We start from the raw sequence: 11,217 nt of genomic DNA, 5'->3' as shown, positions 1-11,217 counted from the left end.
TGCAGCCGTCATTGTTGTTTGGCGGGTCCGGGCTGGGGATTCGAACCCGCCACCTTAGGTGTACATGGCTGGCACCTTAGCCGGTTGAGCTATAGGAGCCGAGCCCATCATTAATGTTTTAATACATCTCCTTACACATTAATAAGGCTTTCTGAAAATGTGATTTCAAATGCATATGTAGAATTTTATCACATGAATGCCGTTTACTTTTATTTTTGTTAATATTGAAAATACTTTGATGAACATCTATATATAAACATTTATATGTATCTACTTCCTTTGGATACAAAGATCACTTGAATCACAAAATATGATTATAAGGCTCTTGAAATATATAGTAAAACCCTTTTCATATAATGTGACTGGTCATGGTGATTAGTAAAAAAATCATTTAATATGACTGGTAGAAAAAAAGATGTTACACATGTCCCTTAAACATTTTAATTTAAAATCTAAAAATAATACCTAAAGCATCATCTATAATTTCTAGTTTGTGTGAGGACTTATCTAAGAGCTTAGGAAAACTGTTGCTCTTTGAGATAAACTGAAATAGATGACAGTTTAAAGCAAAGGTATTTAGAGAGTCATCTTATAGAGATTTACAGCTTCTAGTCCAGGAGAATGTGCCCAGTGATTTTCAATGAGTGTTTCACTACTTTTTAACCAATGTATAAATTTTTTTTCATAAACACATAATTTTCATACTACAAGAGTATTCAAAATTCTGATGAAATAGCCGGGTGTTGTGGCAGGTGTCTATCATCCCAGCTACTTGAAAGGCTGAGGGAAGAGAATTACTTGAGCCCAAGAGTTTGGAGGTTGCTGTGAGTTGTGACACCACCACACTCTACCAGGCATGACAAAGTGAGATTCTGTCTCAAAAAAAAAAAAAGAGAGAGTTGCGAAGGGGAAGCTCACAAGGCCAGAAAAATCTTACACTCAAAAAGTAATCATGTGAGGGGCGGTGCCTGTGGCTCAACGAGTAGGGCACCGGCCCCATATGCCAGAGGTGCTGAGTTCAAACCCAGCCTCGGCCAAAAACAAAAAATAAATAAATAAATAAATATGTTAAAAAAAAAAAAAAAGTAATCATGTGGCTCAGTGATTGTAGCTCAAGCAGCTACGGCGCCGGCTACATATACCAGAGCTGGTGGGTTCGAATCCCCAGCCCAGACCCGCCAAACAACAATGACAGCTGCAACCAAAAAATAGCTGGGCGTTGTGGTGGGCGCCTGTAGTCCCAGCTACTTGGGAGGCTGAGGCCGGAGACTCGCTTGAGCCCAGGAGTTGGAGGTTGCTGTGAGCATGATGCCATGGCACTCTACCCAGGGGGATAGCTTGAGGCTCTGTCTCAAAAAAAAAAAAAAAAAAAAAAAAAAAAACTTTTTTTGGAGTTTTAAAGATTCCCATCTCTGCCTATCAACCCATGAATGGTTTAATAAACTGTGGTGTATGTACACTCATATGAGTATATGGAATACTACACAGCCATAAAAGGATGGAGACTTTATATCTTTTGCATTAACCTGGATAGAGCTGGAAAACATTCTCTTTAGTAAAGTATCACAAGAATGGAAAAACAAATATTCGATGTATTCAACATTAATATGAAGCTAGTAGATGAACTAATACATGCCTACACAAGAGAAAAACTCAATTTAATTCAAACTGGATGAGAGAGGAAAGGAGGGGGCTAAGAGAGGGAGGAGGGGATTTGGTGTGCTCTCACCTAATGGGCACAATGGAAGGGTACATGGCACATCTCCTGAGTGAGGGCCACATCTACAACAAATGCAAACACTGTAACCTAATGGTTAGTACCCTAGTATTAATCAGAAATAAATAAATATTACCATGTAGCTAAAAAAACAAAAAAAGATTTCTATCTTGTGTAGTAAATTTATCAATTAACTCAAATAATGAATGTCACCATATACAGGCTTCTTGAGAAATAATCTGCCAGTTTTTCTTCATCTAGAAACATAACTTCTCAGTGAGAATAACTGCTTTTTGTTTCTTTATTTTCTATTCTAACTCTTCAATAATTAAGTAATTACTGAATTCAGGCCAATATAGGGGAACAGACTAGAAAGGTAGATTGGCTAAAATGTGGAAGTCCCTGAATACTAGGTCAGGAATTTGGACTTTATCTTGTGGACAAAATACTTTTTTTTTTTTTAAAGTACAGGTTCTGACATTAGACCACCTGGATTTATTTATTTATTTATTTATTTTTCAGTTTTGGCCGGGGCTGGGTTTGAACCTGACACCTCTGGCATATGGGGCCAGCACCCTATCCCTTTGAGCTACAGGTGCCGCCCGTGGACAAAATAGACTTACTGAGAAACTCTGTATAGGAGTCATATGGAATCATATGACTAAAGACTATTGTTGAAGATGTTTTATATGAGAGTTGTAGAACCAGGATGACTGGAACAAGAAGACCAAGAGAGTTAGTTTTCAACTGCTGTAACATGAACCCTCCATGGATGAGAGGCCAAATTTTAATCAATATATATGATTTACCTTTGCTACAATAATAAATATATCATTACTGATAATATTAAATAGTATAGGAAATGGCCAAGGCATAGATTTGTGCAAATAAGAATAAAATACACGGCTTGGTGCCTGTAGCTCAGCAATTAGGGCTCCGGCCACATACACTGGGGCTGGCAGGTTTGAACCTGGCCCAGGCCTGCCAAACAATGATAACTACAACAAAAAAACAGTTGGACATTGTGGCGGGTGCCTGTAGTCCCAGCTACTTGGGAAGGTGAGGCAAGAGAATCCCTTAAGCCCAAGAGTTTGAGGTTGCTGTGACCTGTGATGCCACAGCACTCTACCGAGGGTGACATGAGACTCTGTCTCACACACAGACACACAAAATAAAGAATAAAACGCACACTGAAACATCAAGCTGGCACTAAAGTAAGGTCTGGTGATGAACAAAACTGCACGTTGTGAATAGGAATGGCAGTCAGGGCAGTAATTGCTTAATAGTTCTGACAGCAACCAAGTGAACAATGGATGCTTTACTGCCACTAGGAGGCATTTTTATATCATAGAAATTAAAAGTACTAGACTATACTATGGCTGCTTTGTACTTTGAATTCTTTCAAGGTACTCAGAACATTTGTATGGTATAACAAATCTGTCTATTCCCAACAACAACCCATTCTTTCTTCACTCATTGAACAAATATTAAGAACATGTTACCTTTTAGGCACTAGGTAAACATCAGTGGACAAAAGAAAAAGTCCCTACCCACCTGAAATTTATATTATAGTTTAAATTCCATTCTAAAATTCTTTCCCCAATCCTATCATATGGGAGTAGCTTTTTAAAATGCCTTTATAAGAAATCATCTATGATTAATTCACACTAAGAAGTAAAAGACTAAATAGTCTCCCCAAAGGTCTCCCTCCTCCCCAGAGGTCTCTTGTGAAAAATGACTACTTCACAGATTCTCACAGTTGGAAAGGACCCTGGAGATAATTTCAATTTACAGATGAGATTAAGTGTCTTGCCCAAGAACACTTAATTATTAATAATAGGACAGCCAAGCTTAGAGCTGTGACTTCCAGTAATAGTACTTTTCCCATAATAACACCAAGCTGTGTGTCTTAAGATTATGCCAGTAAGAAGAGAAGATGCTAGAATGAACATCTCATGACTTGTACATTAGAGATAGGCTTCTGGGTGACTTGTTCAATGCAAAAAGAAATGCAGGCAACATGTAAAGGTAAAGGAGAGAACTCAACCTAGACCTCCCGTTTGAGCCCTCAATCCCATTACTAGACATCTATCCAGAAGGGAAAAAACCTTTTATTATAAAGACACCTGTACTAGGCTGTTTATCGCAGCCCAATTTACAATCGCTAAAATGTGGAAACAACCTAAATGTCCTTTGACCCAGGAATGGATTGGTAAACTATGGTATATGTATACTATGGAATATTATTCAGCCATAAAAAAATGGAGATTTTGCAGCATTTGTACTAACCTGGATGGAGGTTGAACACATTATTTTTAGTGAAAAATCACAGAAATGGAGAAGTATGAATCCTACGTATTCAATTTTGATATGAGGACAATTAATGACAATTAATGACACGGTGGGGCATGGTGGAAGGAGAGACCAGAGAAGGAGGGAGGGAGTGAGGGAGAGGAAAAGGAGAAAAAAAATAAAAAAACAAGAAAAGAAAATAATGACTAATTCTCACATAAATTGGATTTAATTTTGACTAAAGTGCATTACTTAAACATTAATTTTTAATTCAACTTGTTAATATGTTGTTTAGGATATTGCATCCTCATTTATAAGTGAAATATGTTTGTAATTTCCCCTTTATAATAATATATTTTCTCCAATTTTAATATCAGGTGTATCCAGATTAAGTAGAATGATTTTGAAGTATTTCTTCTTTTTCTATTGTCTCTAAGATTTGGGATAATCTGTTTTTTGAAATTACCTTTTACTTTCATTTATAAATACTAGTTGTCTATTATTTGAGACTTTGGGAAAAAAAGTTAAGAAGTTAACTGTTGATTCCATACTGAACCTGAGCATTCTATAATAGACATACTCTTATTTGACAATGTGAATGCTACTTTCTTTGCATTATTATTATCTTTTCTGAATGTATTTATCTTCATTCGTTTTTTTTTTTTTTTATTGAATGGTAACTGTGTACATTAATGCACTTCTGGGGTACAGTGTAGTGTTTTCACACACAATCTGAAACACTTCCATCAAACTGGTTAACATAGCCTTCATGTCATTTTCTTAGTTATTATGTTAAAATGTTCATATTCTAGTCTTGGAAAGATTCACTTGTACCCTTGTAAGATAAACCACAGAAGTGATCCCTCCAATCCTCCTCCCTCCACCCATTCCCTCTCCCCCCTCCCTCCCCTCTTCCCCCTATTCTTAGTCTTCCTTCCTTTATGAGGTTTTTGTTTCTAGTCCTTAACTTAAACATTGTTATTGTTATTAAATTTTAAGCCTTTTAAATTTTGTGAAGGCAAAAGTGGAAACCTAATAAACACATGTATATGTAAGGAATAAAAAATAAATTAAATAAACCTGAGGCCAACATAAAAAAAAAAAAAAAGGTAAAGGAGAAAGAAGTGATTATAGGGAAGCCAAATAGGGGGATCTTTTAGCCTTTCAGAATACCCTTTCTCCTATTTCCACCTTTATAATGCCACAAGAACAAGGATGGTACATTTAATACAAATCCTCCAAAATTTGGATATAAGCTGTTAGTGAAAAAATATTTGGAGGTGAGCAAGAAATAGTAGACGAAGCATTCCAGCCTGGCAAAGAAAAGTCAAATTATATCCTATCCAATTTGAAAAGCATATGTCCTAGTAAAAGTAACATTTGTATTAGGTTTAGTGGGTTTTTTAAAAAATGTACTTTCCTCAATACATTTTTCAGAGAGCATCAAATTAACTGGAATCAACAAATATAATGATTGTTAAAACATCAATGTAGGGCTGGGTGTGAAGGCTCATGTCTGTAATCCCAGCACTTGGGAGCATAAGGCAGGTGGATTGCCTGAGCTCACAGGTTCGAGACCAGCCTGAGCCAGAGTGAGATCTTATCTTTAAAAATAGCCAGGCATCGTGGCAGGTGCCTACAGTCCCAGCTACTCTGGAGTCTGAGGCAAGAGAATTGCCTGAGCCCAGGAGTGAGCTACGATGCCACAGCACTCTATTAAGGGTGACAAAGAAAGACTCTGTCTCAAAAAAAAAAGTAATAATGACTAGTATGATATTATGATGCATCCTATCACTGGACAAACATTTTTAAAAATAGTTCCTACTCCCCTGAAGAAGGAATAATACTCACTTCTCACCTGTAAAGACTTAGCAATTTATATATTTTTTAAAAATCACAGCTTGCCTTTTAATCTTTCAAAATGAAGATTTATGACCAACAAACTTAAGTCTTACTTAGTACTATAATAGAAAAGCGTATTTTTAAAAACCTTTCCAAAAAAGAGGAAAGAGAAAAGCCTTGCTGAAGGCTGAAAAATAAACTTAGTATAAAAATTTTTAAAAAATCAAAAGATTGGTATTAGAAGTTTTAGGAAGAATATAAATTGACCAACATCAAAGGTCTTCATTAAAATCTTATTATGTGTCTCTGTGAATGGCAGTCTACATACCTTAAGATAAAAATTATGAGAATCGCATCTTATTTCAGTGGTTCTACCATTCTTTTAGCTTCCTAAATATAAAACCGTAGTGATGGCACAGACTTTTACCCCCATTGTTTTCTGTAATAAATCATCATGTTCTAATATTTTTTCTCTAAAAATGTCTCTTTTGAATACAAAGCAAAATTCCCAATTTCAAAAGAACACATACAAAAAAAGAAATGTTCCAACCAGTAAAAAGAATGCTTTTCAAAGAATGGATAATACAGATGACATGCTGAGTCAAGAAAAAAACTCAGTGGGAGAAAACTGTATAATCTCAGTTTTTTGAGACAGAGTCTCACTTTGTTGCCCTTGGTAGAATGCCTTGGCATCACAGTTCACAGCAACCTCAAACTCTTGGGCTCAAGAAATTCTCTTGCCTCAGCCTCTCAAGTAGCTGGGACTACAGGTGCCCACTACTACAAAGCCTGGCTATTTTTAGAGATGAGGTCTCTCTCCGGCTCAGGCTGGTCTTGAACTCCTGAGCTCAGGTAATCCACTCCCTTGGCCTCACAGAGTGCTAGGATTATAGGCCTGAGCCATGGTGCCTGGCCATAATCTCAGTTTTATAAAAAGGAAAATAGTTATCAGCATAAAAAGGACTTGAAAGAAATCACAACATTAAAATATTAACAGTTCTGCTTGGGAAGTTTTATAAGTGATTTTTAATTTTTTCCCCACACTTTCTCTACATTTACAATGAACATGCATTATTTTTAAACTTAGAAGTTATGTAAGTGTCTCATTTATCACTACTTGTATATTCTCCTTGTTCCGCCATCAATCTCTTACAGCCTCTCCCCTCCCCAGGACTCCAGAAACAGCCTTCTTTTTGAGGTATCTGAGCCAGCTTCTCCCTAATGTTAGTATCGCTTAGACCTGGGCTCCTAAATTCACCATTCATACCTATCCACAGAACATGAAAGCAGAGGCTGGCCTTACAATCAGCTTACAGTGGAGTTTCTCAACCTCAGCACAACTGACATGTGCAGTAGTCATTTCTTATGGAGGAGCTGTCCTATTGTAGGATGTTTATCAGTATTCCTGGCCTCCAGCCAGTAGATGCCAGTAGCACCCTTCCCCCACAGTGTGACATTCATTGCCAAATGTCCCCTGGGGGGCAAAACTGCCCCAGTTGAAAACCACTGACATAAAAGTTTTAAAACTTCCCAACTCATATCTTGCTTTCTGCTCATATAAACATACAAAAAACAAAAAACAAAAAATCCCTAACATATGTCTCTTATACAACATTCCTCAGTCTTGCCCCAAATATCTTATTTTTCTCAACAGGAACTTTCTAAATAGAACAGACTTACTGTTTCCCTAGAAAAATCATGTTTATTCCTAATTCTAAGTCTTTGAACACACTGTTTTCTCAATAAAATTCCCCATGCACCCTACTATTCAATGCCCTACACAAATCCTTTAATTGTTAGTTCTTAGAAGAAGCTTCACTCACTTCATTTCAACATTCATCCACTGTACTAATGAAGACTATCATATATACCTTTTGTTGTTGTTCATTTCACATCCTGAATTAGATTAACCTTCCTAAGGTTGGCTACTCAGACACATTTATTTTGTATAGCCGATTAAATCCACCACTATGCTGGGCACGGAGACAATCAAAAGCTTGATAAGTGATGAACAAAATTTTATTTTTTTTTCTCATAGTACTTGGAAGTTCAAGATGAATTGAACAAAATTTTAAAACTCTGCTATAAATGACTTATTATGAAATGATTTTAGTTTTGAATTTCATTTCTTGTCAGAAAGCTTAAAGCTCACTCCGCAAGTTTTTAAGAATGAAAACATTAATGTATAATTGTTTATTTTAAAGTAATACATAGGCTGCTAACATTAACACTTTTGGGAAATGATAAAAATAAATTAAAAATATAAATTATGGCTGGGCCCCGTGGCTCACACCTGTAATCCCAGCATCTTGGGAGAGTGAGGCAGGAGGATTTTGTGAGGATGACCAGCCCTCACAAAAGTCTCTACAAAAAAACAGAAAAATCAGCTGGGTGTGGTGGTGTGCTCCTACAGTCCCAGCTCCTTGTCAGTAGTTCAAGCCACTCAGGAGGCTAAGGCAGGAGGATAATTTGAACCCTCGAGTTGGAGGATGCAGTGACATACGATGACTACTGCACTCTACCAGTGTCCACAGAGCAAAACTGTGTCAGAAAATAGAGAAGAGAGAAGAGAAGAGCTGAGCCATGATGGCACACTCTTGTAGTCCGAGCTATCCAGGAGGCTGAGGCACAAGGATTGAGTATAGCTTGATCCCAGCCCTGGAATTTAAGGTTGCAGTGAACTATGACACCACTGTACTCTAGCCTGGGCCACCAAGACCCTGTCACAAAAATAAATAAGCAAATAAAGAAATAAAACCACAGAAACCTTATGAACTCCATTTATTTTAAAATATGCAATGGATTTTTTTGTCCAGGCACAAAACTTAAGTATGGTCAACAAGACACAGAACCCGAGTGGTGTGTGAATGAACGAGTGTGAACACAAAGGCACATTCACATATCTATCTCCAAAGAAGAAATGAAATGAAAGCACTTTGTCAAGACCCTCATCTAAAGTAGGCAGTAGAGTAGCATAATTAAAAGCAGGGAGCCAGCCTGCTTGGGTTCCAGTGATACTAGCTGAGTAATCTTGTTTGGTACGAGTTACAGTATTTAACTTCCCTGTGCCTCAGTTTCCTCACTGTCAAAATGGAGATAATATCTGTCCCAAAGTTAAGTTCTTAATACAGTGCTTAGCACAAAGAAAGCACAAAAAAACCCTGGACATCATTATTTTTACAACGGCTAATATTATTATTAGCTAATATTAGTTATTAGCCAAGTAAAAACCTCCATGGGTAAAGTTCTAATTCACGTCTGACGCAGGTTTAAACAAAAACAATTTTACACAAGTTTAAGCTATTAAGTGGACTGGTTTCAGAATTCTTGTAAGTTCTAAACTGGTGATTATTACCAGTTTAGATCTAATTTCCCTTACAATTTTTTTTTAATCTGCAAAGAAACCGACATAGATACTTCTATTTTCAAGGAACTTTATAAGCCGCAAGAAAACAAATCAACTCTTTGTTATCTCCATATTTAAGCCAACGTAATAGCGTAGTAAAAGCCTAGGTATCGTTACAGAAAAACTTTTCAGAAAATACAATAAGGTTTCTTAAGTTGCAATCAGCAATTCTTATGCAGTTATGTCAAGTTTTTGCCTTGTGAAACAAAAGCTCATCTGTCAGGGAACCAAGGACCCGTCAGAAAATAAGGAAATGCCACAGCCAGGCCTAGACAGCACTCGGGAAAACCTGTCCTCCAAACAGCTCGCCTCAGAGTTCTGTCCTTCCCCTTCCCCAGTGCTGATGTCGACTCCACCCGCAGGTAAATGACAGCGGGTTCCGTCCACGCCTCTCCGGGCCGGGACCCCTCCAACCCACCGGGGAGCTTCCAGCACCTGCGGCCCCAGCCCTCCTCTCCGCGGCGGCCACGGGACCATCCCGAGTTCTACCCCGCCTCGCCGCCCCGCCCCGCCCCGCGCCCCCGGCAGCCTCGCAACCGGCCGGCCGAGCGGAAGGCGCCACGGGGCCTGCAGGTTCGCGCTGGGCACTGCCAGGCTGGACCGGAGAAGCTCTCCCAGGGCGGGGCAGCGACGGGCTGGGGGCGCGCACCGACTCGGCCGTCACTTACCAGCGCCTCATGGTACCGCGGCGCCTCAGCCCAACCCTGGCGCTGACGAACCGCGCCGGCAGCCTAGAGCGTCCCTCGGGTCCCGGGCCGGGCCCCACTCAGAGCCATTCAAATGCGGCCGCGCGCGCGGCCCGCCGGGATAGCTACTGCTGTGGATGCCTCGCGGCTCCGCCCAGCGCTGACTCCGCCCCTCTTGCGTCGGGAACGCTCGGGGGCGGAGGGAGGACGTGTGGCGACAGTGCCCTCTGGTGGCTAGAAGTAGAGACACATACGGTAGCCTTGCTAAGGTACGTCGAGTAATAATGGTATAAGAACTGAAGGTGGATTAAAGTCAACGAATGACCCTGCGCTAGGGAACGTCTAGTGGGGGAGTCCGTGCCTAAGAATTGTACCGGGAGGTGCAAATAATATGCTATAAAAATATGGTTCAGGGAGAGATTTATTCATTCACTCCCATTTAAATACGCTAAGGCACAGTATTTATTACGCATAAAAGCATGGACTCTGGCATTAAGTGACCTTGAGCAAGTCACATGAGCTCCTCTGCTTTTCTTTCTCCATCTGTAAGTAACAATAGTATCTGCCTCTTATTGTTGTGAGGACTAAATAAATTAATACATGTAAGATGCATAAAAGAGTGTCTGGCATGGGGTAAGCAACACATAACTGTTAGCTATCATTCTAAATTTCCTCTCTGTGCCAATCTTTGTGCTGGACTTTTAAGGACGCAGGAAATGTACATGGTGTAGAACTTTTTTTCCTCAGGAAGCAGACTTGGTCTGGGATGGGAGACACTAAATTAGAGTATGAGGTTAGAGTTAGTCTGGCACAGATGTACTTTTAATTACCGAGAGCAATTCTCTTCATCTTAGTGGAACCAGAGTCAAAAGTAAGCCACAGGTCAAGGTTAATCAAATTATGACAGGAGCAAATTTGCCTTTGGTAGTCCTCTCACCCCTTGCAGAACAAAATCAAACAGGGTATTTGATGGAACACTTCCTCACCACAAGACTCTACATCCCTGGGCTTGATTTTTTTTAGTGTAGGCACTCCTTTTCAGAAGTCTCCAGGGTTTGCCTAAGGAACAGGCTGCTTGAGTTTGGCTCAACAAAATATTTGAAGCTTCACTATGTGCCAGGGCAAACACTGTGCCCAGGCTGGAAATAGCCTGAGGCAGCTCACAATGGCTTGGACAAACAGGAGAAGAGATTATTGCTATACACAGCAGTGAGTGCAATGATAAAAGGTGTATCCTAAATGCTGCACAAGTCAGAGCCTGTTAGATAAGCTAA

The 11,217-nt window shown here is 39.4% G+C and overlaps 1 protein-coding gene across 1 annotated transcript in view; it reads right to left on the bottom strand.

Annotated features, from left to right (window-relative positions):
* KATNBL1 (katanin regulatory subunit B1 like 1) overlaps positions 1-10,072 on the bottom strand; it is a 62,382-nt gene extending 52,310 nt beyond the window's left edge. The window contains exon 1 of the mRNA XM_003791681.3: positions 9,926-10,072. The gene's annotated coding sequence lies outside the window, so the exon portion shown is untranslated. The remainder of the gene's footprint in view (positions 1-9,925) is intronic.
* Between the last annotated feature and the right edge of the window lie 1,145 nt (positions 10,073-11,217).

This window comes from Otolemur garnettii, unplaced genomic scaffold (genome assembly GCF_000181295.1).
Source record: "Otolemur garnettii isolate 467f Iridium unplaced genomic scaffold, OtoGar3 scaffold00050, whole genome shotgun sequence".
Lineage (NCBI taxonomy): Eukaryota > Metazoa > Chordata > Mammalia > Primates > Galagidae > Otolemur > Otolemur garnettii.
The sequence above is the reverse complement of the archived record's forward strand: the minus strand, read 5'-3'. Positions and strand labels throughout refer to the sequence as shown.